We start from the raw sequence: 8,134 nt of genomic DNA on the forward strand, positions 1-8,134 counted from the left end.
TATATAATAATTTAGATACTATGCATTTGGAATGCTCAAAAGAACCAGTAAAAGAGACCATTTTAAACAATAATAGAATTTAGTAAAATAGGATACAAAATCAACTGATAGAAATTAATAATCTTGTTAGATACAACAATAACTAGAAGTTTTAATGGAGGAGTGACTCTATTTACAACAACAACAACAAAAACAACCTAGACATACACTTAACCAAATGTGCAAAACTTATATCTAGAAAGCTTTCATACATTTTTAAAAGACACAAAAGTAGATATAAACAAATTGAAAGCTATACCATCAAAAAAGATGGGAAAAGGGATAGATGTAGTAAGTATGGTAAAATTTTGACAATTGTTGAATACAGGTGAAGAGAATATCAAATTAATATATAAATTCACACACACACATACACACACACACACACAAACCGGGGGGGGGGGAAGAAGATATAACAACCACAATTATTTGAAGTTGATACAACAAGCAAACAGAAAGGACATTGTTGGGGGGGAGGGGGGGAGGGAGAAGGGAGGGAGGTTTTGGTGATGGGGAGCAATAATCAGCTACAATGTATATCGACATAATAAAATTAAAAAAAAAAAAATTTATTATACTAGTTGTTAGGTCCCAGGAACTGAGAGCCTGACTTTTAGAAAGTCCCTGTCCTCCAGTTTCCTTTCTCTAAGTTTCTGTTTCCCTAAGTCTCTGTTCCCATGAGCGGGCTGTACCCAGAACGGAACACTGGCACTGTTTTCCTAGGTTAGGTCAGATGCTAATCTTAACCCTGTAAAAGAAGACACACAACTGTCTCTCGGTGCTGGTGCCATTTTTTGGCTCAGCTGGCAGGTCTGCTTGCCACTTGCTAATAAAGTCTTTTTCTATCCTTTGTCCAGCTAGCGTCTCCTTCCTCGGCCACCTTACGCTATTCTCTCTATGTTTTTGTATTTTTGAAAATTTTATAATAAATTAGTTTCAAATATGTAATTCTGGTATTAAGATAAAGATATTTATGTTCTAGCTCCATGATATCAATGCACACCTAGATAATTATGAGTTAATTAAAATGATTTGATTACATTTTTACATTCAGACTTAGTTAGGGTAAATCTCTTTGAAATCTCTACTTATTAGAAAATTAATTGCACATGAATATTTCGGATACTTTATAAAGGGATAGCTGTTTTTCTCTCCCCGACTCTGGCTGTGATGCCAATGAGGAATCCTATTTCTCCTCCCTTCTGCTTCCGAAGACTATGTAGGGTAAACTGAGAGCAGAAAGATGATCACACAGACCGCCAGAGTCACTGGTAGACGTGCTGCAAATTCTCAGGATGGAAGGGACCATGGCAGACTATCTTACCCCTACTTTGGCTTCTGGATGGGGCCACGAGGATCCCAAGTAAGTCTTGTGTCTGTTCTCCTCTGAGCTGCTACCACTGAAAAGGTAAACTTGCTCAGATAATCTTCAAAGACAAATTCAGACCACATGCCATACTTATTCTCACTGAAAATTCCAGATGAACGATTTGATTCTTTCTTGGAGACAATGCTCGCTATTCTTAAAAGAATAAATACCAATGTGTTATCATCATCTTCAACAAAACAACACAAAACAAGACATACACTGACTTCTCAGTTCCTCTTGGGAAAAAGCTCTGTCTCCCCACCCTGGGGTCCTGGCCCCGCACCCATCCTCACCCTCCAGGGTGCAGCTCCAACAGCTCTTCTCTATTGATATTGTCTATTATAACCCTGCTGATTTTCTGCAATCCAAACAAACAAACATCATAAAACCTAATATTTGTCTAATGTTGTTTAGTTCATAGAACCTCGTTTTAAAATATGTTTCTCAATGAACCCCAACAAAAGCCTTCTGAGCCTGGCATCGTTTATCTTTGTTTTTTAAAAAGGGCAAAGTAGTGCTGGAGGAGCCGGAGCTTTGTCCATCATCATAAAGCTAGAAAAATTCTGACAAAGCCAGAATTTTGATTTTGGCCCATCCTACAACAATATGCTATCACTGAAGTGTATACTCATTTTCCGCCCTTTAGAACATTCTGAATTGGACCTCTTTATTTTGCTACCAGATTCCTTTCTTCAAGAAACCCTGTCTTCCTCCCCATCCAAGTCCCTCAAAATTCTACCCATCTTTCAAGGGATGGGTGCAAATTTCTTCTTGATCCCTTGAAGCTTCTGTGCTGTCTTTCTCGCCTCTGACCCAGCAGAGGGCCATGTGTTTGGGGCGCTTGTCCTGTTCTGCCTGTGTGGTGTTACTCTATGGGCACTCGACTTGCTGACAGAGCCTATATCTTACTCATCCTTCTGTCCCTTCCAAGTTGCATGAACAGTGACACATAGTAGGTGTTATCCTTAACAAATGTTTGGGGAACTACATGGCATTTTGCTGACTATACTTTAAATACTTGCCTTCTCTCTAAAAGAGTTCTTTCCTTATAATAAAAATGTTAAGGAGAAACCATTTTTGTGATAAGTGGACAGATTCATGCAAAGTGTAAAAATAAAATAATACTGCTAATAGTCATAATCAGTGACATAATAATAATGGTAATCTTATAACCTTGAATTATAAGGTTCTTCCCTTTTAGATTGTCATAATTCATACCAATCTCGTTTATTTTCCCAATATGCCTGTAAGCCAGGCAAGAGGTTTTCAGTATACGGCTAAGAATGGAAACTTGAGAATGGGAACTTGGGACTCACTGTTGTGTTTGGGTGCCAACCCTTCCACTTATTGGAACAAGTTATTTTACCTCCTGAAATCATAGTCACCTTTCCATTCTTTGCAAAATCGAGATAATAAAATGACAACATTTGTAAATTTATTGTGATGAATAAATGAGATTAAACAGGGGAAGTTCTTGGTACAGCATTTAGTGCATACTAAGCACTCATTAAATGGTATCAATAATTATTGTTCTAAGTGACATGAATGAAATGTAAAACCCAGATGGTTGAGTGACTTGCTTGGGATGGTATTGTGAAATCTAACTAGAGCTTGAGTTTTTGCTTCCTGGGTGACCTCATCATCTCCCACCCTATCCCAATTCCTATGTCCCTCTCTGTCCTCTATCCACCTTAACCCCCGTATAATGAAGGATCTGGCTGGGCTTTGTTCTCGACTCCTGGGAGGAATCCTGTACACCTTGAAATTTCCCAAATAAAAGAAGTGTCTGCTTGGTAGGACCTTGATATTTTGTGCATAATGGGGCTCTAGGTAGTTTGTGTTAAGGAAAAGACTCAGGATGAATTCTGGCCATGACAGAAAGACCAGCCATGAGAAGAGAGGGCCAGGGCTTCGAGCCACCTGGATACCAGACCAACCTCCAGGGAGGGGAGCAGAACATTGGAAATTGAGCCACACAACCAATGGTTGAATTGATCATGCCTGCATCATGAGGCCCCAGTAAAAACTGCAGACACAGAAGCTCAGCTGAGCTTCCTTGGTTGGTAATACTCTGTCACCCATCAGTGTGTCAGGAGGGTGATGCATCCAGACTCCATGGGGAGAGGACAAAGAAAGCTTTGCATTTGGGACCCTCCTGACGTTGCCACGTGTGTCTCTTATTGGCTGGTTCTGATTGATTTGTGTCCTTTTGCTATAATACAACCATAATCATAAGTATAGTGCTTTCCTGAGATCTGTGAGTTGTTCTAGAAAATTATGAAGCTTGAGGGGATAGTGGATATCCCTGAATTTGTAGTTAGTTGGTCAGAAGCAAGGAAGGCCTGGGGACTCCAAAATTTGCAACTGGTTTCTGAAGTGAGACTGTTTTGTGAAGGACTTTGCTCTTAATCTGTGAGGTTTGACCTGGCTCCAGGTAGCTGGTATCAGAAATTATTGCAGTCCCCTTCACCACAGGACCTCAACAGGGACATCAGGTGCATACGTTGCAGTCTCTGAGTCAAATATGAGATTTGTTTAAAATCTATAATATTTCTATTTCTGGCTGTTCATTTTGGATGCAGGTGTTGAGATGAGATCACATTGATCCTATATATCTGATTATTTAGGTAACAATCATATTGAAGTTAAAAAAGCAACAACAACCCTGTACGAAATTATCTGTATCTGGTACTAACCTATCACATACTCTTTTCTTTCCAAAAACCCTTTTCCAGTCTTTAAACAAATTAATTCATCTGCACAGTGAGAGGAGGAAACCAAACAGAGGCCTCCACCACGAGGGACAAGAGGGGGACATTCATAAGGCCAGCTGGAGTGCATATGTTGTGGCTTTTGACACTCTGCTGGGGGAATATCTCTCCCGCCAACAGTATGGAAATCATAATTAGCACCCTGTTGCTACCCAGGGCTTCAAACCCACCCAAATCTATTTGCAGCGTTTCACAACTTACTGAGAACAGCATCTCTCCCATTTAGGTAGCGGCCTCCTGTCTGCTGTCTGCTCTGTTGGCCTTAATATATGTCGATAGATTCTTCTTCTGTGAGGCAGAGCCCAAGTTCATTAGAATCATGTGTTCTGTTTCGAAACCTCTCTTAATCTCCCTAGGTGCTCTTTGGGCTTTTCCAGTTGTATTCACTAACCTTGGACGTGATATTTAGGAACAATGCTAATGTTCTTAAATTGCTTGCAGCCTCCTCTCCTGGATTATACCAGCAGGCAAAAGAAAGAAATACCAATGAAGCCCCAAGAGCCGTCTTGCCAATGCTCTTTTCCTCAAACCAGGGAATGTCTAACTGTGAACCCAAATGGAAAAGAAGCAGGAAGTTGCTCTGATGTGTTATGCATAGTGACTCTTTTTTCAGAGGCATCTAATCTTTTGGAGTGGGCATTAGGTAATGCTTTCAAATGTAGTATTAAGGGCCAAAAATAAATAAAAAAGAAAAGACGCTTCATACATTTTGGATAATAACATGTTGACACTTTAAAATACTCATCCTAAAAGGTATTTGTTATTCATTATGGACAGTGCTTTCCATTAACCTCTTCTCCGAAAGGACTACAGATAAACCTTTCTCTTCCAAAAGCTAGCCTCAGCCTGGATCCTGAACTTGCTTGGATATTGGGGTGACTTAGGGTGCTACAGTAGAACAGTGGTAAATAGAAACATTGGCTGCCTCCAGCAGGGGAACTAAATAGCTTGAAGACAGGAGTAAAAGGTAGATATTTTGCTATTAAACTTGTGTTTTGTACCATGTGAATATATTACCAATTCAAAACACAAATAAAAGATATAGTTTTTTTTTTTAAGGTAAGAAAAATGGTGCAGCCCCTATGGAGATAGAATGGCAATTTCTCAAAAATCAAACATAGAATTATGATATAACCCAGCAATTCCTCTTCTGGTTATACACCCAAAAGATTTGAAAGCAGAGACTCAGGTATTTTTACACCACACCCACATTCATAGCAGCATTATTTACTACAGCCAAAAACTGGGAGCAACCCAGGGTCCATCAGTAGATGAATGGGGAAACAAAAATGTGGTGTAGACATACAATGGAATATTATACAGCCTTAAAAAGGAAGAAAATTCTGACACATGCTACAGAATGGATGAACCTTAAAAACATCATGCCAAGTAAAAGAAGCCAGTCACAAAATGACAAATATTGTGATTCCACTTAGATGAGAGACCTAGAGTAGTCAGATTCATAGAGAGAAAATAGAATGATGGTTGCCAGGGGCTGGGGCAGGGGGCAATGGGACTTATTGTTTAATGGGTTAAGTTTCAGTTTGGGAAGATGAAAAAGTCCTGGATATGGATGATGGCAGTGGTTTCAGAGCAAGGCGAATGTGCTTAATGCCACAAAACTATACCCTTAAGAGAATGATAAATTTTATGTTACAAGTTAAAGGACAGGACTGCTGTTTCTTCAGATGCCAGCTGCAAGTGGTGTCCCAGGCTATCCACATTTCTGCCCAGTAAATTTGGGATTTCTCACAACCTCTTCAGGTTTGACAATTTGCAAGAATGACCCACAGAACTCAGAAAAGCACTGTGCTTACAATTACTGTATTATTATAAAGGATACAAATGAACAGCCAGATGAAGAGATATATAGAGCAAAGTCTCGGAGGGTCTGTCCCCATGGAGTTAGGGTGTGCCTCCTGGTCACTGACATGTTCATCAGTTTTTATAATTGGGTCTCATTAAGTACACATGATTGATTACATTATTGATCATGTGACTGAATTCAATATCCTCCCATCCTATACTCTGAGGGTGGACCTGTAAGTTCCAACTCTTTAAATCATGTGTTTGCTCTTTCTGGAATGGACATTCCCTCCCTTGAAACCAAGAGCCCACTGTGAACCACCCTGTTAATATAAACTCAGGTACAATCAGAAGGGGCTCTTTGTGAATAATGACACACTCCTATCACTCAGGAAATTTAAATCCCAAGGGTTTTTGAAGTTCTGTGCCAGGAAATAGGAACAAAAACTAGATATATTCTTTATTACATCACAGGTAACAACAACTCTATTTTGATTTCTCCAGTTAATGCTTATGAAATGGTCACATAATTGTCGGTATTCTACCAAGGATAGGAAAAAATCAGTTTTTCTAGCTCTCAACAAAGAGGTGTTAAGAAATCATGGCCTCGGCAAAGCCACGCTTTGCTGTTGGATTAAGATCTGCAAGCTAAAGTGTAATGTAACTCTATCCTCTGTCTCCCTGGCTAATGACCAGCCATGGGACATGGTAAGTAGTCCCTAAATTCAGCCCTTTGAGCCTGAATCCCTACTGGTGTGCTCTCGGACCACCTTCCCTCTGATACCTCTTTAAGCATCAAGCACTTGCTTAATGCAATGTTTTCATCTGTTCTTTTCCCTTTTTCTTGGTCAGTGGATTAGCCAAGATTGATTTTTCTGCATGGCTGGGAAGGCCTAAGGTTAAAAGATAAAAAGGTAGAATCTTTTAAGATGTAATTTAGATTTTTCTCCCTGGCATTAGTTCTGATATCAACCACAGAATCACTTTAATGTTCCAGAAACACCTGGGCCCCAACTACAGCTGCCAGGGCAGGGTGAACCTGGGCTTCCTGCACAACATAGCTGGGGTGGTCCAGGTGGATCTGCTGCTCCTGCCGTCTCCCTCTCCACCTCCCTCTCTCGTTCTCTTTCTCCCTGCCTTCTTCCCAGTTTTTTTTTCCTCCCTCGATCCTTTTTCTTTCTGATTCTGTTTGCAAAATGCAACTAGACAGCACACATGTTTATTCTACTCTATTGTCTTTCAGTTCAGTATATACTTGTTTATCTTTTGCAAACTTAAAGAGCTCAAGGGAGAACTGTTTCTGAGTCTACCACGTGACGAAAAGAACCAATCGATTTGGCCAGAAAAGCTGTCAATTCAGTGGAACATCACTGGCAGGAGTGGTGTTGTGGACAGAGCAGGCACCTGATGGATTCAGTTTTCCACTTTTTGCCAGGTTTCCCTTTGGCAGTGAATAGACTTTGTCCAAATGCTATGCCGGGTGTGATCAATTAACCCACAGCACCCCGGGTGGGTGTCGTTCCACTCCCCCTTGGAGTGTGTGCAGTGATCCTCTCTATGTTAAGTAACAATGGTGGTTTCACAAATGCCATCTAGTAAGGTCTGGGGACCCCCTGGGGCCTGAGGCAGAGTAGAAGGGACAATGGTGGGGAGGAGGTGACGTGATGCTGGGGGTGGTGTTGGGAATGGAAACTGATATTCAATGAATGGGGCTAAGCAGGAGCACAAAGGGAGAGAATATTTGAGAAAGTAAGAGAGAGACCTTGACAGCACGACCATTTCGAGCTGAGCAGGGCTTAAGACGGTCGTGGAGGCCAGGTTCTCACACTGTTCTCAACACGCCAGCTTGAGACATCTTAAGCACTTGTGGCCCCAGGAAGGGACAACGTGACATCATGACATCGTGACATTGTGTTTACATAGGATGTGGGGGCAAGAGACAGGGGTCCCCGCCCTGCACTGACACCACTCTGCCCCTCCCTTCCTCCCTTCCTTCCATCATCTTTCTTTCTCCGTGTAATTATTGCTAAGATTGTAAGGGACACTTGAGTAATATTTACATGGGTCTCAGCCACACTCAGAGCTGAATTTAAAGAGTCGGCTTCAATCCAGCCGGCCAGCGAGAAAGCTTCCAAATGCCGGGATAGGA

The sequence above is a fragment of the Cynocephalus volans genome, chromosome 11 (genome assembly GCF_027409185.1).
Source record: "Cynocephalus volans isolate mCynVol1 chromosome 11, mCynVol1.pri, whole genome shotgun sequence".
Lineage (NCBI taxonomy): Eukaryota > Metazoa > Chordata > Mammalia > Dermoptera > Cynocephalidae > Cynocephalus > Cynocephalus volans.